Genomic DNA, 22633 nt, shown 5'->3' on the forward strand with positions numbered 1-22633 from the left:
TACCTGTGTGTTTCCCCATTGAAATCCTGCTTGACTTTCATCCCCACCGTATAGCTTCTTCCTTGGCTGCCATTAGCAATACTCCTTTACTTAAACTTAAATATGGCAAAATGATCAATCGTCTGTCTTGTCTTTTACCGTTTGCTCCCTGCACTAGGGGGAAAAGCTGATGGGTCTGTTCGATTGCGCTGAAAAGCCTGCCCTTATAACCCTACACGCCTAGCAGTTACAAGCCCAACCTCATCAGGTCTCTTCCCTCTTATCTTCTGCAGTATGCCTGCTAAACAAAGATTTTTCCTTTGTATCCTATCTTCAGCTTCCAGTTTTTTTTAACTCCTGTTGTACCTGTGGGCTTGCCTTAAGTCCTTTGGTAGCTCTGTGAATGAATCGTAAGTGCTATGGAAGGGTTTGTTCAACTTCCCCAAACTGTTTCTCATATTATTTAACATAACCATCTAGCTTTGCTTCTGTGTCTGTTAGTATTAACTGGAAGGGGGGGGGGGCGTCCTGACCCAACTAACCTGTACCATCGCTTATAGTCATTTCTTCGGCTTCCATAATTACAGGGGAGGTACTGGTGTTGCTGTTGCCACCAAGATCACTCTGGCATTGATCCTTTCCATGTGGTGCTGTTGTCTTCAGCCTTCTTTCTGCCTTTAGCATGTGACATTCCGATGCTTTTATTTTTTTTTTCCTTCCTCAGACTCTCCAAAAGTCACATCCAACTTTCTCAGATTTACTTCATTTGTCTGGCTTAATGTTTCTTTGTGCAGGACAGGGATGGAGTCCCTGCATCTATCACTGTCATTACAGGTAGTCTACCCCATCCACCTTTGATCCTTCAGGTGTCACTATATCACTGCCATTACCTATAGTCCTCCCCTTCCACTTTTGATCCTTCAGGTGCCCATAATCTGCTTTTTCTCATTAGCTGCTCCCTTCTCAGCTTTTTCCACCTTTGTCAAGCACTTTAGGTCCCTGCATGGTTTACAGTCCCCAAATTACACACTTGAGTGCCATACTCTCTCTCCCACAAAATATTTCAAGTGCTTTTAAGTCCCTTCAAAATCCTCTAATATTGTCAGTTTAGTGTTATCTTTGTACATCATCTGGTGCAGCATGCATCTGTGTGCCCCTCCCCCAACACACACTAGGTATGTTCCCATGCTGTAAGTCTTCATAATCGTCTGTCCCCGATTCCTTTTAGTAGTTTTGTGCTGCCCCCACTCCCCCAGCAGACTTTGCCACCATTTTGAAGTCTCTCTTCCAAAATGTCCTGTGGTTCTGTTTCTGTGACCATAGTGAGACCCTCTAGACACAAGGTCCCACTTTAGCATAAATCTGAAGCATTGTGAAATCTGAGTAGTTTGCTGTTTATTGAATGATACTTACATAAAGCTATAGAAATGTAGTCGCATCTGTTGCATGCAGGGCTCAGGTACATTTGTTCATAGGTTCATACTAAGCTATCTGCCCTAGGGCATTTATAAGCCTAGCCAGAGTGTGTTTGGCTTTCTCCACCCATTTTAAATTAATTTTGCTATGTCCTTTTTCAAGGTTAGTATACTGTGCCTCTGTCTAACAGTGACACAGAAGTGATACCCGGGGTAAACCTACGATCTCCCATCCACTCATCAAGATTCCTCTTGAAGAGAGTCAATGAGGGACTCTGCCTAACCTGGACTGGGATTTTATTCCAGAGTGAAGGGAGCCTCTGGGTTATGAATCTGTCCCTCCAGCATGTCCTGTTTATTTCAGTGCTGAGGTTCAAGTCTCGGTAGCGTAGCTCGATGGGATTTGGATTTTCTGAGGTGCAGCATATTCATTAATTCCGGGTTGCACATGGCTTTATACGTCAAGCACAGATCGCCTCTGAGCAGGCGGTATGCCACTGAGTAGAGCTGGAGTTTCTTTAACCGGGCAGCATATGGCATCTGTTTGAGCCCTTTGATTCTCTTGGTGAGGTACTTTTGGAGTCTTTCCAGTTGCTGCAGGTGTCTGGTAAGGTACATCCCAAAAGGGGCATTGTACTCAATTATGGGCCTGATGAGGAATGAGTAAAGAGGCACGATGACCTCCCCTGATCTAGATGTGAATCCCTTCATGATTAGGTGGGCTATATAAAATGTTTTTCTAACCATATTACAGCCAATAGAAAGCCAAGTGACTTCCTTCTACTAAGCCTAAATATTAGAAGTATATCCAACAAAGTCCATGAACTCCATGCCACCATAGACTTATACTCCCCAGATATAGTCGTTCTGACAGAAACCTGGCTAAAACCTCACATTACCAGTGAGAAAATACTCCCTACAGGTTACGGCATACTAAGAGTAGACCAGCTAAAGAAAAAAGGAGGTGGTGTAGCTATAATATTTAAACAACATCTAAACATCCAGATCTTAAAATCATCAGCTCCACAAATAGGCAATGAAGAAATAATATATACCAACCTCAAAATTAACCGAAACAAAACCATCAACATAATTGGATGCTACTTCCCACCTGGCCAAAACATCCCTCCACTAGAAAACCTCCTCAGCTGGTCTACCCACCATCTCCCCCAAGAAACTATCATCTTAGGTGATTTCAATATTGACTGGAAATCCTGTTCTGGCAACAATCCAACCCATCATGTACACCTTCATGGCTTCACCCAACTAGTCCATTCACCAACAAGGATAAATAAAAACTCCAGCAAGCACTCTACCCTGGATTGGATACTAGTCAGTAAGAACCCCCAGTCATATATAACAGGCTGCTTATCAGATAGCCACAGTGATCACTCCCCAACATTCCTACTCAAAAAATACCTGTACCAAGCTAAACCTGTCATCTATCGTCAAATACGTAAAAAAATAAACTTTAACCCACTCACATTCATCTCATCCCTCAAAGAATGTAACTGGCATGCTCTAAAGTACCTCAGTCTAGATGACACAGTTGAATCTTTTAATACTACCTTCCTGAACATCCTTAATTACCATGCCCCCATAAGATTTTCCAGAACCAAAGCACAACCCTCCCCATGGCTACAGAAAACCACTAAGTCAGAAATGAAAAACAGGGATAAAGCCTGGGAGCACTGGCGCAAAACCAAAACCCCCACAGCTAGACAGAAATTCCTAGAACTACGCAATAAGAGTCAAAAAGCTAATCAAACGGGACAAATTCCAATACTACCAGTCTGCCCTAGACTCCTCACAACACAGCCCCAAACAATTCTGGTCCTCCATAAACTCCATCCTCCACCCAGGTAAAGTCAGTACCCCTCCTCCTAACATCCCTCACTCCTCAGAAAATATTGCTACCTCATTCAACACACACTTCACCCAAACCATACTATCACTAGCTAAACAACACAACCCCCCTCCCCTCCAACCCACACCTTCAACTAGTAATCTCCCCACTGCCTTCTCTTTTGCACCTGTACCTACCTCCAACATAAAAAAAACTCTTAACTAAACTTAAACCCACCAAATTAGCAGCAGACAACCTCCCAAGTGAATACCTACAAATCACAGCTGATGCTCTGGCCTACCCAGTATCCATCTTGATTAACCGATCTCTGTCAGAAAGTTATGTTCCCACATTGTGGAAAGTCTCACATATAATTTCTCTCCACAAAGGCGGACCCTCTGCAGAACTAACCAATTACCGCCCCATAGCTATTCTCTCTCCACTCTCCAAAATACTAGAGAGATGCATACACTCTCAGGTCTCACACTACCTCCTTACTAACAACCTCCTTTCCAGTACTCAGCATGGTTTCCGACCAAACCATAGCACCACCACTGCCTTACTCTCCTTTACTAACACTATCCTTCAGCATAAAAACAATGGCTATCTCTCCTCTGCTACTTTCCTAGACCTATCTAAAGCATTTGACATGGTCCCACACAAACAACTTATCTCTGTCCTCAATAACCTATCCTTCTCACAATCAGTCACCAACTGGTTTCAGAGTTAACTGTCTGACCGCCAACAATCCATTGTATGGCAGAATGACATATCTCCCCAACTATCTGTCTCCATAGGGGTTCCCCAAGGATCCATCCTTGGACCCCTGCTTTTCTCTGTTTACACCAATAATCTAGCCTCTGCCACCAAGCATGGCACCCTCATCCAATACGCAGATGACTCTACCATCATCTGCTCAGCCCAGTCCCTACCCAAACTGCAAAAAGTCACACAGCAAGCCTTTTCCTCTGTTGAAACATGGTTATCCGATGCCCAATTAATACTCAACCCAAACAAAACTAAACTACTCATCTTCCAACCCACCAAACATACTCAAAACAACTCTCACTGTAACATCACAGCAAAAGACAACACCACTATATACCCAACTGAACACACCAAATTGCTAGGAGTGGAAATAGACAATAAACTAAAATTTGACATTCACATATCTATGACCATAAATAAAGTCCACAAAAAACTAGGAGCATTATACAGAAATAAACAATTTCTCACCAAAGCAGCAAAGATTTCAATAGCAAATTCCCACCTTATCTCCACCCTACTTTATGCCTATCCAGTATATACCAACCAAAGGCAATGTGATCTGAACAAGCTAGAGACCTGCTACAACAAAATCGCCAAATTCGCCACAGGGGCATCCTACCGTAGTCACCACTGTCTCTCACTTGCTGAACTGGGCTGGCTTGAACTCCCTCACCTCCTTCAGTGGTATCAACTCTCACTCGCCCACAAACTAGTAAACCATCCACTAAATGTCCCATCCCTCCAGAATCTACTCCAACCCTATCGCATCACCAGACCACTAAGATCCAGCAACAAAAATCACTTGCAGATCACTAAAGCCAATAACTCTGCTGGTGAAGCACTATTCTCTTGCGCCATAGCCAAATTATGGAACTCACTCCCACCCACAATTACCTCCGTACCATCATGCACCAACTTCAAAACTTTATTAAAAGCGCACCTAAAAATATGTTGGCTATGCCCCTGCAACTCCCACTCTAATATCATCCACCCCATTCAACTACTACCTTTCTTTCACCTCCAATAACTACCTTGATGATAGCAAGCTCAGATGCTCATAAGCCTAGTACTTATTATACAGCAGGAACTTCTCATTGTTACATTTGTTAATGCCTGTTATGTACTTCACAGATAAAGATTCTAGTTGTCTACTGATGTACTATGTTCTTCATCTGAAAATATGTTGTAAGTAATTTCTATGTTAAATTGTTAATCGCTATGTAATCCAATGTAACTACTGTCTGTTTATTTTACTGTGGAGCTTTTCTCCCCGGGCCTCCGCTGAAAATGGACCCACGTCCAGTCGGACACTCCCGGTCAACAAATTTAAATAAATAAAAATAAATAAATAAAACTTTGGCCACATGGTTGTCAAATGAGAGATTGCTATCAAATTGGGTCCCCAGGTCCCTAATTACTTCTTCTGTACTTAATGGATTACCACCTATGTGGTAATTTGTGGGCACTTTGTTTTTGCCAAATTTGTTTTTGCCAAAGGGGATGACTATACACTTTTTGGCGTTTAACTTGTGGCCATGGCTCTGGCACCAGTTGTCTGTTTCTATGAGGCCCTTTTGGAGGATGCTTATGTTGGCTGGATAGTCAATTATGGCGCCCAGTTTGCAGTCATCTGCGAACTTGATCAGCTACAGTCCTTCCATGTTGGCCTGTACCTCCGAGAAATATATACCGAACAAGAGAGGTCCCAGGACTGAGCCTTGTGGGACGCCACTTGTAACTGGTTTGGAGTCTGACACGGCTCCAGCAATTCTAACCATGTAGGTTCTGTCCCTGAGCCAGTTTGCAACCCATCTAGTGACATAGGGGTTTATATTTAAGCTGGTGAACTTATCTATAATGCCCAAGTGGGGTATTGTATCGAAGGCTTTTGCGAGGTCCAGGTAGCCCCTCGTCAATGGCCTTGGTGACTGTTTCAAAGAAATCAACCAGGTTTAAGAGGCAGGATCTGCCCTTAACAAAGCCGAACTGGGTAGGATCCAGTGTCTGTAGGTCCCCAATATCTTTATTTATGAGGTCCATGATGATCCTTTCTGTAGCTTTGCAGACTAAGCTAGTCAGGCTTATGGGGCGATAGTTTCCAGGATCCATTGAGGCACCACCTTTGTGGAGAGGGACCACTGTTGCTGTACGCCACTCTTTGGGTACATATCCTGTAGTAAGGCTGAGACTGAACAGTAGTTTTATGTTTGGGTTTAGTTCTTCTTGGAGTTCTTGTAGGACGCAGCCCGGGACACCATCTGGTCCCATTGATGCTGTGTTTTTTGTTTTGGAGAGGGCGGCTCTTACCTGAGCATCTGAGATGTCAGGGGGGGGGGGCAGCACTCTGCTGGGATAGATATTTGCCCTTTTGTTGGGGACGGGGGAGAGAAGTTTGCGCTGAACCTGTCAGCTAGGATTGCTGTTGTCTAAGCTTATCACTTCTCTCTGTTTTCTCTACATTTATGCCTGTGCAATATTGCTTACATTAAGCCTTGTGCAAGGGGAATAGTCAAAATTGGGAATAAAAATATCTGAGACATCTGCTGTTTCTTTTCTTAACAGATGACTCCTTTTATACATGTTGTAGCCCATACACTCCATGAGCGTCATTTACTGCAGTGGCCTGCAAGCTCGCTTGTACCACACTTTTTGCAGCTGTCATCTGTATGAGTTTCACATTTGGTGAGAGAGAGAAGTACTGAGAACAAAAGGTCATTTGCATGTGGTTTCAGGGAACACTGGAAATTTCACTTTTGCTTACGTTATTTCTTGCACTTTCCTTGCCTTGCATATGTGAGTATTTTATAAAAGCTGTGTTGACTGTACCACAGCTTTGATGTACTTGTGTTATTGGGGTGGTTGGAGACTATGTGGGGAGGAGGGTTAGTGCTGTGTTTATTGCCTAGTGGCTGCCTGTGTTGGTTATTTGAACCTTTTTCACAATGGCATTTTCCTTAGACTGTAGCTGTGTTAAGGCATCCCTTGGAAAGTTTTAACAAACTGGAGACCATTTGTAGAATTGTGCATAGCCTTCAAAGGAAAAGTCTCTGTTTCAGAGCGTACAGAGCTCCAGAACTTTATGGTGTAAATGAGACAGAATTTTAGCAACTCTGTCAAGATTTTGGGATTTCCCCCTTTATCTCTTTCTTCTTGATGCACTCTTATCGGGGGTGGCACATGACACTAACACAGAAAGGAAGTTAAGAAAACGTGTGGTGCAGTTGTGGACTACCCTGGCTTTGGTGTCCTCTGCTGTGTATTTTTCTTTTTAATCATTCCCCCAACAACTTCACCATGTAGCCACTGTACCACCCTCTGCCATCGTCACACACACATTCTGCCTTTTCCCAATAGATTAATCTTTCAGTGATCATACATAGTTGGAGGTGACAGCTGAATAACGTGAATATAATAGTTAGCTGTTGGGAGGTTATCATTGTTTCCACTGCTTCACAGCCTGTTCATGTGCATCAGGCATGCATTGTATGCAGGTATGGAGACCCTCTGTGTTTTATGACCCCAGTACCATCCTATCGTATGCTGCCTTTGTAGACAAGCCAAATAGACAGTTTAAAGAAAAGAAAAACTGTATGTGATGTACTAAATTAAAGACTGCAATATATTGGGCAATTCCTGTTGCAACAATGGCAAAATAATCTTCATGTTAGTATGATAAATGAGCAGGGATGAGGTTGCACTGTCCTCCTTGTTGGGTGATGCAAAGGGGATAATGTTCAGAAACATTTTAGATAGAATTACATTTTTTTTTTTTTTTTAAATAGTTGAAATGCGTGTCAGAATTCTGTTTCACAGCCCTTTTCTTCTCATAGACCCAGACGAACACTTGAGCACACGGAGCTAATATTCTGGACTCCAACAGATGATAGTGTTATGGCAGAACCCTGCTTGCCTCCAGGACAAGAGAGCTGGGCATCATTTGCTGAAGCCCCCCCCCCACTCCCTGGCAGCATCCATATGTGCTGACTCCTGCAGTATCAGTCTTGTGCGGTTTCCTTCTGGAAGAGTGATTATTCTTGTTATATTTGTGCCACTAACCCCGCTGCATATTCTGATGTGAAAGTCTGTAAATGATTGTAAATGCTGGAGCATACTGGGGTGTTGCATGCTTAGAAGCTTGGCGAATGACATGAAATTTAAGCCTCCTTTGACTGTGCAGTTGCAGATGGGACTTCTTGGCCTCTAAAACATTTGATAAACTTGAGCTGTTTCTACAGCTGTTTGTTGGTTTTTGCTGAAGATGCAAAAACAGGTACTTTGGTCCAATTTTTGTGCCCCTTTGTGGGCGAGGGTTGGTATAACACCAGCTAATTTACAGTTTGACCTGAAAAACAGTGCAGCGCATCACTGGGCCTAGAGTTGTCGGATATGATGTGGCAATGCAATGCATCTATTATTGCCATTGGGTGCTGTGGGTTATAAAATGGCAGCATACCAGGATTAAAATATTTGGTAGTTAACTCTTGCCATAGAGCAAGTATGGCAAATAAATTTTCTTTCTTTGGGTGAGACCATATCTCTCAACTGATTATCGCAGAATGTTGATATTTTTGCTTCATGTTTTTGGTGTATTCCTCATACAATTTATGGTTTTCTGACAACTGGGATGATGTGAGGATTTAAGTCACTAATAGGTATTGATCATGGTAACAAGGATAACATTTAGCTAGGCTTGTAAGGGTCCTTGGGCCATTAGCCTAGTAAATTTCTATGGTCCTAAATAATTACATAGGTTTGAGTTTCAGACTTAACACGAACCGCGTTACTCTAGCAACTTTTTAAGTTTCTAAGAACAATATTTTTAAATCTGTCCCTATTTTTAGGCCTTTGTTCCCCCATTTTGTTGGGCTTTGTACAGATTTCTTTCTCTAAGAGATTGAGAGAGATGGTTGTTGTTTGTGTCTTTTCGGCTTTTCCCGGTTAGGGGTCGCCACAGTGGAACACTGGTTTGCTAATGATGGTCCTGACCAAATATGCACCTGAAAATGTGCAGAGTGTAATCTCCTTTCAACCATGTTTACAGTAATAAAGGAGTGCAGTTCTTTGAAAAGGCATTTCCTTCCACAGTTTACTTAACACACACCATCTTTCTTATTGCTGAACTTATTTCAGGTAAATCAGTCCTGTGTGGCTTGTCAGTTTGGTACTGAGTGTGACCTCCATTACCCATCAACACACTCCTGTCATATAGAAAATAACTCCATGTACAGCTTCAGTGGAAAACAATTTCAATTCCTTAGAATCCTTCAATTCTTAGACGGAAGACTGTTAGAAGTGGACTAGATAACCTTCAAGTGAGATGATACTTACCTGTAAATATTTATGGAACTCTTGCAAGAATTATTATAGTAGCTGAAGAGAACTTTGGAAAAGTAATTTAATTCGATTTGTGACACACGCATTTAATTTTGGTCTCTCCTCTTAATTAATGAACCATTTGTGTTATACCCATTAGAAGTTTTTTATTCACCTCCCCTCTGAAAGATGTTTTCAGTGAACCATAGAAATTTCTTGAAGCTCTCCAGTTGCATGTTGCAAACCCCACTAAACTATTGCCAAACTGTACCCAGTACCATTTATACTTCCTGGGTGTGTGGCACTTCACTACAAGGACTTCAGGATATGAGCTGCTAAAGACCTTCAGTCATGTAGTCCTGGGTTTGATTCTCCAGATTCCATTTGCCTCATGCCTCTCAATCCAGTGACATTGAAAATAGGAACAAATTCCTGTGAAAAGTAGGGACATCAAGCTAAAATCTGGACATATAATTAGCATAAAAGTTGAGTACCAAGTAGCATGTAAATCTTCCTGCTTCCAGTAGGAATATGGGATATTACTGAGAAATGCATGCTAAAAAAAAAAAGTGTCAAAAATGATGAAAAAATAAACAGTGTGAAATCTTAATTGTATTGCAAACTTCTATTACACAATGTCATTTTCCCTTCTGAAAAAAGAGGGATGTAAGATATGTGCCCTCTTTCTGTTAATTGGTGCCACTAGTACATTAGTCATGTGTTGTGGTTTTCTGTACACTAGACATCGCAGAAGCAGCCAGTAATAAGACTGATGAAGGAAGTGATTAAAAATGCTGATTTAGAGGAGCCTGTAATAGAAAGTGCAGAGGGAACAGATTAATGCTGCGTTGAACAAAGAGAGAGGAAGCTGAGCAAAGACTGAAGTTCCTTTCTGCAGCACCCATGCAAATCGAACACACGAGCAAAGATGAACAGGCTAAAGGAAAACCAACAGTATCTCTGAGGAAAGAAATTTATTTTCATGAACTACCCTTTTTCAGGAATACGTTTGCAGGGGAAGAAACTAACGTGTCTTAAATGGCTACCAATGAAGGTAAAACTGCACTGACTGACCTCTACATAAGTCTCTTCAGTTTTAAGAACGGCCATTAGGATGTCATTAAGTAGGACCAGAGAGAGCAGAGCAAGAGTGGTAGAAGAGTTGAACAAAGTCTTCATATCCACACTTTGAAGAAAATGATTGGCTTTACTGGCTTACTTGAAAAAAAAAGAATTGCTGACCCACAAGGTCAAAATAGGTGCCACCACCTCCAACAGCAGACTTGTCGCTAGTGGTGTTCCCCAGGGATCTGTCCTGGGACCCCTGTTGTTTGGCATCTACTTCTCAGAGGTCCAGGCAAAGACAAAAGGCCTGTGGCTGACCAAGTTTGCGGATGAATGTAAATTGGGTGCTGTCATTGACTCCCCAAATGATGTTAACATACTTCAAGAGTGTTTCACAGCAACAAATGACTGGTGCCAAAGTCATGGCCTTAAGTTAAATGCACAAAAATGTATTCTCATACCATTCAGCAAAAATATGGTCCCTACTGATTACCACATTAACGGCAACCCCTTAAGCAACACGACCTGTGGTGAGAGACCTGGGTGCACAAGTTGACAATCTCGCATTTGGCCATCATGTAGTGGCAGTGGTCAGAAAAGTCTGTTACTTTGTTCATCTCAGAAGTGAAGGGATTTCATCCAGAAAAAAGCTATTACCTCTCTGTACTCCTCCCTCATTAGACCAATAATCGACTACAACACGCCGTTTGGTATGTACCTCTCCCAACACCTGCACCAACTGGAAAGGCCACAGAAATACCCCGCAAAGAATCCATGGCCTCCAACACCTGTCCTATGTGAACAGGCTCAAATCTCTGTCACTCTACTCTGTATCATACAGATTGCTCAGAGGTGATCTGTGTCTTGCCTGCAAGGCAATCTCAGGCCCTGCTCTACTAGAGATGCTCCATATCCGTTAGTCTAACTCTTCACGTAATACCTGATCAAAAGGCTTAAATCTGATATGTGACATTAACAAAACCTGCTGGAGAGGCAGGTTTATCTCCCAGAGGCTGCCCTATCTCTGGAATAGACTCCCCATACACATCAAAGTATGTCGCTGACCCTCTTCAAGTGCAGCCTTGATGGGGTGACTGCCAATTTGTCCCAGGGGTTCCACCTGTGTCCCTCATTGACAGAGGTGATAGGTACTGTTTGAGGTTTCTTTTTTGGGGATAAACTCTTGGCTAGGCTTGTAAGGGCCCCAGAGCCATTAGCCTAATAATCTCCTATGATCCTAAGATGCTGGAGTAGCACCATATTCTTATAGCCAGTGTAAGCATTGGTATGGCTCATTGCTCCCCATATCACAAACTGATCTGACCATTCCTAACAGACCATCACCACCACTTTAAGACATAATCAAAAGGTGTGTTGCTGACAGAGACACCATGTTTGAGTTTGTAGACGTGCCTTTGTTGCATGGAATCCCACTGGTTGTGTTGAATACTTGTTCCTGTGGACAATAAGGTACCGGTAACTTTGACTATCTTTGTTACTGGGCCTTCCGGTGGCCATCATGGGATACAGGGAGAATATCACAGGCATCTCCCTGGCAATTATTGGTTCATTGATGTTGTTATACCACAGCATGAGGAGGGGCGTATGTGGTTCCCACAGAATGAAGTGCAGAGAAACACCACTAAGCAGACATTCTTTGAAATAGCTCATTACCTTAAAGTTCGGGGAGGCCACTGATTTGTACCTGTATCACCACTAAAGCTCCACCTAATCTACATGGTAACTGTGGGTCGATCTGAAGGGTGTCCACTCCATTAATTGCCAGGTGTTATTTAATATGCAGGGTGTATTTATAGAATGTGTGCGAGTGCCATCCAGACAGTTCTCACAGTTCCCACATCTAGCACGTCAGACAAATACTAGCTATATGTGGGGGGTGATTTCCCTCATAAACATCGTATTAATGATGCTGAATGCACCTACAGCCATGATTTATGATACCAGAAATCAAACTACAGAGCATGGCTGAGACTCCATAGAACTCTGCGGTGTCACATACACTAACATCATTAAGTGTATGTTCAAATTATCGAAGGCTCACTTCTGAGATTCCGTTAGTAGCACACTGCAGTATACCTTGGGAACCACAACAAGATATTTGCTGTCTGCACAGTGTTGCAAAGCATGGTATTATGCAGACAGTTAAAGCAGGGGATTACCACTGGAGGTCCAGCTTGACCATAGTCAGTGGTAGAGGAAGTGCAGGTTGATGAACTGTTGGAAAAATTGACAACAGCAGAAGACTGTGTGAGGCTGAGGCAGGTGTAATGCATTGTAGCACTGCAAACATTTGGTGTCTGGTCCACAACTATCCACCACAATAGACTCAAGGCCTAAAACTGATGTGTGCAGTACTACACCTAGATTATGCTGTACAGTGCAGCAGAGGTTACCTACCCATGAAACACAGCAGTGAGGGTAGAGCACAGGTGTCATATTGCACTGGTGAGGAGAGACAGATTGGGAGGTATCAACGGTGGGCACATTGGTGAAATGGGGACTAAGGGTGTGGAATGGAGTGAGTGACATGGGTAAGTGATTGCAGTAATATAGATGTGTGTCTATGTATGTATTTTTATAGTTTTGTTGTTGTTCATGATCACAAAGGTAGAATTTGAGCTTGGTACATTGGCAGCTCAGACATAAGATAAAGAAATGATTTTTTTTACACAACCAAGTGTGGATACATGAGCAGTTCCACTGAGGTCACCGTAGAGTAAAAAAATAAAAACAGTGGAACTCAGAATCCACAGGTCAGTCATAAATTAATACGAGGTAGTACCACGTGATGTAGGGTGCCTTAGCATTAAAATATAGTCCTAAATTAATACGAGGTAGTACCACGTGATGTAGGGTGCCTTAGCATTAAAATATAGTCATGAATTAATACGAGGTGGTACCGGGTGATGTAGGGTGCCTTAGCATTAAAATATAGTCATGAATTAATACGAGGTAGTACCAGGTGATGTAGGGTGCCTTAGTGTTAAAATCTAGTCATGAATTAATACTAGGTAGTACTGGGTGATGTAGGGTGCCTTAGCATTAAAATATAGTCATGAATTAATACTAGGTAGTACTGGGTGATGTAGGTTGCTTTAGCGTTAAAATCTAGTCATGAATTTAATATGATGTGGTACCGGGTGATGTAGGGTGCCTTAGTATTAAAATATAGTCATGAATTAATACGAGGTAGTACCAGGTGATGTAGGGTGCCTTAGTGTTAAAATATAGTCATGAATTAATACGAGTTAGTACCGCGTGATGTAGGGTGCCTTCGCATTAAAATATAATCATGAATTAATACTAGGTAGTACCAGGTGATGTAGGTGCCTTAGCATTAAAATATAGTCATGAATTAATACTAGGTAGTACTGGGTGATGTAGGGTGCCTTAGTGTTAAAATCTAGTCATGGATTAATACTAGGTAGTACTGGGTGATGTAGGGTGCCTCAGTGTTAAAATCTAGTCATGAATTAATACTAGGTAGTACCGTGTGATGTAAGATGCCTTAGTGTTAAAATCTAGTCATGAATTAATACTAGGTAGTACTGGGTGATGTAGGTGCCTTAGCGTTAAAATATAGTCATGAATTAATACGAGGTAGTACCAGGTGATGTAGGAGGCCTTAACATTAAAATATAGTCATGAATTAATACTAGGTGGTACCAGGTGATGTAGGTGCCTTAGTGTTAAAAACATAGCTTATCCTGTTTGGTAGGGAAATGAGCAAGTCAGGGGCCATGAGCCCCTCAACTGTTACCCGATTCTATTTGTGGCTAGATGACACAGGAGATTGTTATCCACAATTTTACTTTTTAGTTTTTGTCCTGTCTTGTTGTAACTGTAAAATGAAGATCACTTCCAATTTCAGGGTTTATCCCTCTTCAGAACTTTGAACTTTAGATTATAGGATGTGTTAATTATGTGTTGTGTAATATTGTTCATAAAATAAATACCTGTTGCTCTTGTCTATAAGTTGTGGTTCTTAACATACACACCACTGTCTATTTGTCAATTGCACTCCTCTTTCCAAGTAAAGTTTTTAGTAGACAACTACAAAACCAAAAGAAACGGCACAGGTGCACAATAAAAAAAAAAAATGGTAATCCTGAAACTTTTTTTATTGCGCCCCTGCCACAGTGCGCTGGTTTACAGGATTTAATACACAACTGTGTATTTTGTGCCCCCACCCCATATATAAAGTGATTATTCTATTTTTCTGCTCTTGTTTATTTACGTATTTATTTTAATTTGTTAAAATCTACAGGACAAACTGAAAGCATCACTGTCATCCCTGGAACTAAAAGTCATAGATCTTAAAGATTTACAAACCAAGACTGAGACAGAATTCCTGTTGACAGAAGTAAGTAAATTGACTATGGTTTGTTCTGAATGTTTTCAGTGCAAGTAGTCTGCAACAAAACTGCAGGAAAGGCGTTATGCTTTGCAGGTCTGCATTGCATTACTTTAAAAATAATTTCATGGCATACGCTATTAACTGTATGTAATTAGAGTATGTGAAGATCTGTTGGTTTTGTTGTAATATATTTTTAAGACTTGTGGCAATGCTAAAGAAATGAGTCATTTCAAAAGCGAATGTATCAGGAGATTATAATGTTGAATCATGTTGACCGACTGAATATCTTTTACTCAAATGTCATTGGTCGAAAAAGAAAAAAAAGAGCCAAAAACAACTTTCAGTGAACACTATTTATTTATTTATTTATTCATTTATTTTTTTGCAGGGGCACAAGCCTCTTTACATCCTCGCCATGTGGGCTAGACTTCAACACTCTCATCTTTTATATACCAACTTGAATGCCCTACAGTAGTGGGGGGAAGCTGTGCAACTGCAAAGGGAGCCAAAAGTTGTTTTCACTGATAACTGGAGCAAACAGCAGCATTCAAACAAAAGCTGTTCTGTGGAATGACAGGTTCATGTATGATAGTCATTCAAAATAACTACTTAAAGTTTATTTAATCCTTACACCTGATCTATTTGTGTGGATTTGATTTGAACAAGAAGTGATAAATTAACTAGGGAATTATTTATTTTAAATAAAATCAGTCATTTAAGCACAGTGGATAAAACTACTTTAGGGGTGGCCACTGTGGTGCAGTGGTTAGCATTGTCGCCTCACAGCAAGAGGTTCTCCGGTTCAATCCTCGGCTGGGTGCCTTCTGTGCGGAGTCTGCATGTCCTCATGACAATCTAAATTGGCCCTAGGTGTGAGTGCGTAAGTGTGTGTGTGCCTTCTGTGGAAGGTTGGGCGCAGGGCTGGCAACTCGACACTGTAAAACTCCACTGCCAATCATGAGCGGACATATGATCCACAGTGGTGACCCCTAACCGAGAAAAGCCGAAAGAAGAAGGATAAGACTATTAGACATGTCTAAAATAACACAAAACATTTCCATGGTTAATTTTAGTTGAGTGTATAAGTCTGATACAGTGCTTGTTGTGGCACAAAGGTTAGTGTTCCTACCGCACAGTGCTTGGATCGCTAGCTTGGTTTCACTGTGTGTGCATTCTTTGCAAGTCTACATCTTCTTGTTTTGTCCAACAACTTTTTTTTTTTCCTAAAAGTTAAAAAGTATATTTGTTGAGTCAATATCCAGTCTGTTGTGTGTGTGTCTGTCTGTCTGATTACAGACAGAAGTTGTTTGTGGTGGTTGCCAACACAGGGTTTCTGCAGTACTGAATATGATAGTGGATCTCCGAATAAGGTTTAACAAGTATGGTCATTTTCCTGAAGTCTGTTGCTGCTGAACCCATAGTCTGATCAAACTCTGTTTGTTTTGGTAGCTCTCCAGTAAAAAATTACCTGTGGTGTTAACATATGGCCTTAACCTATGAAATGCCAGATACCAAGAGGGGTCTCTCCAAGTATTCCTTTACTTTTTTGAATGCAAATCTCCATATCATGCTGGAAGGCTTACTGTGGCCAAGGCGCTAGAGAAATACACGTTTTTTCATTGGCTTGGTTGTTTCGTTTCATGCTGGTATCCACCCTGACAGTATCTCTTCTAGGAATTCGTCTCCGAATGTGACAAACTCATTAATCCAGAATGATCAAGAAAAATTGCATTGAACCTACCAAGCAACAATTTTTCCTATATTATTATTTTTCCAAATATTTAAACACAAGGTTATTTCTTCTCTACAAAGTATATATATTTTTTACACCATCCTGATATACTTTGACATTTTTAATTGAAATAATTACATTGAGCAATTTGAATCTATCACTTTATATAGTTATCAAAAGCCTTTTACCCACTTTTTATTTCTTAAAAGAATAGTCAGGTTCTCTTCTACCATCTTGTAGCAATCCGTTCTTAGCAGACTACCTATTTAGCCCTTCTCCCCCCCTTACCTGACATGTGGAGTAAGTTTATTTAGGCTGTGAGTGTAGTGGGCACCATTTTCAAAAGTTTTGCTAGATAGTAACAACTCACAGTCCCTCAGCATGGTGTACTCGCCATGTAAGTGCTAAGGGTTTTGCTCAGTCAGACTGTGTAATAAATTTTTTGATTATCCTAATGAGTCTGCTCTTGTATAAGGAAAGATAAGTGAAACAGGATTGATTTATACATATTTAAAACCATAGCCCTGTTCTTGTGCAGCAGTATTGTGCTAGGATATCTTGACTGTGCACATCTAGAAGTTATACACTTCTGATTGACAAGCTTGTTTTCAATACACTATGAGGATAGAACAGTGAACTGGCTGCAGTTTAATGGTGCAGAAATATCCCCTGCTTGTTGTTTCATGAATAGTTACAATACGGTTTGTTGCTGTGTATCACTGTGTAATTCTTGGTCGCAGCAGAAAAGTTATTCTGCAAGCTTTCATTGATGTATTTAGTTTACTCTCTCCTGAATGCAAACATTTAAATAATGCCTGAATTATTTAACTTAATTACATATGGGAACTCTTACATTGCTTATGTGCTTACAGTTGCATTAGTAACATTACTTGTGCTAAATTACTGACCAGATGAATGCTTTGCTGACCGATTACTGTTAAGTGCTGCTTCATTACTTGCATGTATGTTGAGATAGGTTCAATTCCTGCAATTGATATAGCACTGTGTACTGTGCATGGTTTTTGGTCATGGGTTTAACTCTCTAATGCTGCAATGTAGCTATAGTTTGCTATGCAGTTATTCTCTCAGTACATCCTTACCCACTAGCAGCTGCTTACACACACTTTTTTTACGGCTCCTTTCCTACACAGATCACCTTACCCTTTATCATCATCAGAGTCTCTAGCTCACAGAAATGTCCAACTGCAGTAGCGTGCAAGGACCCTACAAGAATTTATTATAGTAACTCTCCATTATACCAGTAAATGTAGGTCTTTCCACTACTGAAACCCATTGTTTAAAAACTAAAACTAAAGAAACTATAAACTTCTACCTTAACATTTAAATTATTCTGTTAGTAGCGTACACACAGCCAGGGACATAGTTTAAATGATTTCCTCCCCTCATCTTACAAGTCATATTAGTAGTGTTTATGAATTCTGTTACTTACCTCAATTTAAGTGATTTTTATTTTGGCACTATGTGTGCCCAGGTTCTGCTCGCTCCTCTCAGGTCCATTCTGCTCCCCTACCCTACCCCCAAATCCCATCCGTGCCCACTTTACCTATAATGAAACCCCACAACTCCGCCCATCACTTCAAACAATCCAATCACATTGTGCTAGCTCAACTCTACCCCATCCTGTACTCCAAGCAAGCCAATCATGTCGTACTATTCATATTACACAGCTAACAACTGGTAGTTTGTAGCACCCTTCATACTGTTTCACTCTTACTAACATTTAATTTTCCTTCCTCATGCTGCACTACTTGAAGTTCTACTGCATCTTTCTATACTCATATGTTGTTAACACTAAGCCAACATCTGTAACCATCCTCCTCTTAGTGCAATCTGAAAGCTATTCAGAAATATCACCCTACCTCATACAAATAATTCCAATACTCTTTTCCAAAGTAAAAATTCTTCTTAATAGAAATTCTGTTCATTATATTACGTCAACAAACTCTCCCCACTTTCTGTATACAACATCTTCAGTTCAACAAGAATACAAAACCCATCACCCCACTCTTCAGTATTCTCAACCTTATCCCTCTGTGGAGATATACACTTCAACCTGGTCTCACCCTTCTACCCTTCCTGTGACATCCAACTCTCTTAATTCCTCTAAATCCCTACATATAGTAACACTAAGCTTACAAAGTATTCACCACAAAACTGCAGACCTTCATGCCTGGATAGCTCTCAATAAACCTGACATCATTGCTGCCATAGAGACCTGGCTTAAACCAAATATAAAAGCTTCAGAAATCCTACGTCCAGACCACAGTACAATAAGGACTGATAGACCCCACGGAAAGGAGGAGGAGGAGCAGCAGTCCTTTAATAACGCTGATATATTCTCATACTGGGATATCAGCCTGCAAGTCTGCTAATATATTCTCATACTGGGATATCAGCCTGCATGTCCCTAACGCTGAAATTGTGACCTCCTTACTAAAACTGAATAAGTCAAAAAAACCTATGTATCCTAGCCCTTTATATTCCCCAGTAATATACCAATATGCAATAACATACCAATACTGGAAGAAATACTATCCTGGTTCTCTAGAACATTACATCACCCAGAACAATGGTTTCATTTTTAAACATAAATTGGCTAAATCTTTGATCTAAATTTCCATCCTGTGGTATAAACCTGTTTCGTTTCACTCAACTTATTGGTTCTCCAACAAGATTATAATAGCAGAAGCATGGAGGGATCCATCTTTGACTGGATATTGGTTTCTGACCCTACCCAATTCTCCTGTGCTGGTACTCTGTCAAATGTTTTAAGTAACCACCTCCCAGCCTTTGCTCACTGATCAACACCCTCCCTTCACCGACAGCATAGTTGTAAATATGTTAGGAATCTTAAACATTTTAACTCACAGACATTCACCAACATACTAAAACATATTAATTGGTCTAGTTTAAAATGGCTTCCTCTGGATGATGCACTGCAACACTTCAACACAACCTTTCTAGAGGTATTAGACAGTCTTGCACCCCCATAGTATAAAAAGGGTGAAATCTAACCCTGCCTCATGGCTAACCAAATCTACTAAATCACTGATGCTACCTAGAGATAAAACTTGGAAACTGTGGAAAAACTCCATGACCTTCAGACCTTTTGAGATTTAAACAGCTCTGTAAACAATTAAAAAAAAAAAAAAGCTAATATCCAAAAACAAGAAAGAGTATTATTTAAACAAATCATAACCAAAATTTCAAAAAAATTCTGGTAATCTATAGGATCACTTCTTAACCCTGGTACAGAAAGTAACCCATGTCCACACCCAGACAAAGTACCCGTATAAATAGTCTCTTCAACTCGCACTTCATAAATTCCATAATTATCATTACTGCTAACTTTCTACAACTGCACTCCAACACAGATTGTACTGGATCAATCACACTACCCCACCTCTCTCAATCCCACTCCTCCACTACGTTACCCATCGACGAATCAACAATAAATGCTTCACCCACTTTCTCATTTACTAGAGTGCCAACTTCCTCTATAAAAAGGCTACTTCTCAAGCTAAAACTCAGCTCTTAACACACCAGACAAGCTCCCCACTGAATATCTAAAACTCGCTGCAGAAGCCATTACTTACTCTGTTAGCAACCCTATCTGCCCAAGGGCCTGCGTAAGCCTAGCCAACAAGGTTCCCTGGCTTACGCCACCCAGAAAGTTATTTTCCTGTGCCACTGTCGAGCAGAGATACAGAAGTGATCTCCGGGGTGTATTTCCTATTTCCCATCCACTCATCAAGATTTTCTTGAAGAGTGCTAATGAAGAACTTTGCTTAACATAGATGGGCAGCCTGTTTCAGAGTATGGGAAGTCTCTGGTGCAGGAATCTATCCCTCCAGCATGTCCTGTTTATTGTGGTGACAAGGTTAAGGTCCCTAGAGCATGTAGCTCAGAGGGATTGGGAATTTTTTAGGTGTAGCATGCCCAACAGCTTTGGGTTTGACATAGCTTTATGTTAGGCAGAGATCACCTCAGAGTAGGGGATATGCTACTGAGTAAAGGTGGACTTTTTTGAGGTGGTCAGTGTAGGGTATTTGTTTGAGGTAAGTAATCCTCTTTGTGAGGTACTTCTCTGGCCTTTCCAGCTACTGCAGATGTCTTGTGAGGTACATTCCAAAAGGGGCGTTGTTCTCTATAATGGGTCTAATGAGTGCCGAGTAGTGGGGAACAATGACCTTCTTTTTTTTTTTTTTTTTTTTTTTTCTGGATGAGAACCCTTTTATGATGAGATGTGCCACGTAGAAGGACTTCCTGACTACTGTGGTGATGTGACTATCAAAGGAGAGACTGTCCACCTGGGTCCCAAGGTCTCTTATCACACATTTGGGGTTAAGTAGATTGCTGCCTATGTGGTAGTTCATGGGTACAGAGTTTTTATCAACGGGAGTGACACTGCACATTTTGGCGTTCAGCTTGAGGCCATGGCTCTGACGCCAGACATCTGTCTCAGTGAGGCCCTTCTGTAGGATGTCCACATCATTTGGGGACTTGAATATGGCTCCTAGTTTGCAGTCATCTGCGAACTTCATTAGCCAGAGGCTGTCTGTGTTAGCCTGTACTTTAGAGAAGTAGATACGAAACAGGAGAGGTCCCAGGATGGAACCCTGTGGTACTCCACTTGTCACTGCTTTGAGGTCAGATATGGAGTCTGCAACTTTTACAGTGTGGGTTCAGTCAGTGAGCCAATTGGCAACCCATCTTGTGACGTAGGGATTTATACCTAGTTTAGTGAGTTTAGCTATAATTCCAGAATGGGGGATGGTGTCGAAAGCCTTGGTAAGGTCAAGATAGGCTGTGTGAACCACCTTACCCTCATCTATGGCTTTGGTGACTGCCTCAAAAAAGTCGAGCAGGTTCAGGAGGCATGATCTGCCTTTCACAAACCCGAACTGGGTGGGATCCAGAGTTTGAAGGTTACCAATGTCTTTGTTTATGAGTTCCATGATGATATGTTCCATGGCCTTGCAGACCAGGCTCATCAGGCTAATAGGGTGATAGTTCCCGGGATCAGTGGTGGCTCTTTGTGGAGTGGGATAACTGTTGCTGTGTGCCATTCTGTGGGCACAAAGCCTGATGCATGTATGTTATTGAACATGGTGCTTAAGTGGGGAGCCAGTTCATTCTGAAGTTTGTGTAAAACGTAGCCTGGGATGTTGTCCGGTCCCATGGATGCTATGTTTTTGGCTTTAGAGAGTGCAGCTTTTACCTGCGTAGTTGTGATTACAGGGACTCTGCAGTCTTCCTGTTTAGATATAGGCCCTTTAGTGGGTGGCGGGGTGAAGTTAGCACTGAACCCATCTGCCATTGGCAATATCAGTTGGTTCTGTAATTTTTGTGGCTTTGTGTTTTAACTCGGAGCAGACTTGTGTGTTGCCATCGAGATTCTTGACATAGCTATAGAGTGCTTTGTGGTTGTCCTTAGTATTAGTGGCGATTTTGTTTTCATAGCTAGCTTTGGAGGATCTTATAAGGGATCTGAGCTTCTTACTGAGGCTGACCAGGGAGCTCCTCCACTCATGGGATTTTACTCTCTTTTGCAACAGTTTCTTCCTTCTGTTGTACAGTTTGCTTATGGCAGGGGACCACCAAATTGGCTTCCTTTTTTTGGAGGATAGCGTCTTGGTTCTGTTTGGGATAGCATGATCCATGCACTCATGTAAGTACTTAAGAGTGCATTTTTGTAGGATTCAGCAGTTGTAACTTTATTGTCCATCTGCTTGGGTGTCATGAAGTTCATCACTCCTGTCTTAAGAAGCATGAAGTTGGCTTTGGAGAAATTTTTTACCGTGGTTTCCTTAATGGGGGAGGGGGCGGGATGTAGATATCAAGGGTGATTAGCTTATGGTCGTATTGGACCAACGTGGATTTGACTTCAGGTGTGGAACACCGGTCACTCATGTTGGTAATGACTAGGTCTAGGATATTGTTGCCCATGGTGGGGGTGTGGTTAAGTTGATCCAGGGCATTGGAGTTTATGAATTCCAGAAAGTGTTGTGCAAAGAAGTTGGTACATGAGTAGTTTTCCCAGTTAATGGTGGGGTAGTTGAAAGCGCCCATTATTAGGGTGTTTGGTTGAACCCTAATATTTTCCAGTACATCAA

At 41.4% G+C, this 22633-nt stretch overlaps 1 pseudogene; it reads right to left on the reverse strand.

The window, feature by feature from the left end:
• The window catches only part of LOC122814424, a 652984-nt pseudogene that overhangs the window by 484778 nt on the left and 145573 nt on the right, over positions 1–22633 (reverse strand).

Source organism: Protopterus annectens, chromosome 10.part0 (genome assembly GCF_019279795.1).
Source record: "Protopterus annectens isolate FY-2018-M chromosome 10.part0, PAN1.0, whole genome shotgun sequence".
NCBI classification, from domain to species: domain Eukaryota; kingdom Metazoa; phylum Chordata; order Ceratodontiformes; family Protopteridae; genus Protopterus; species Protopterus annectens.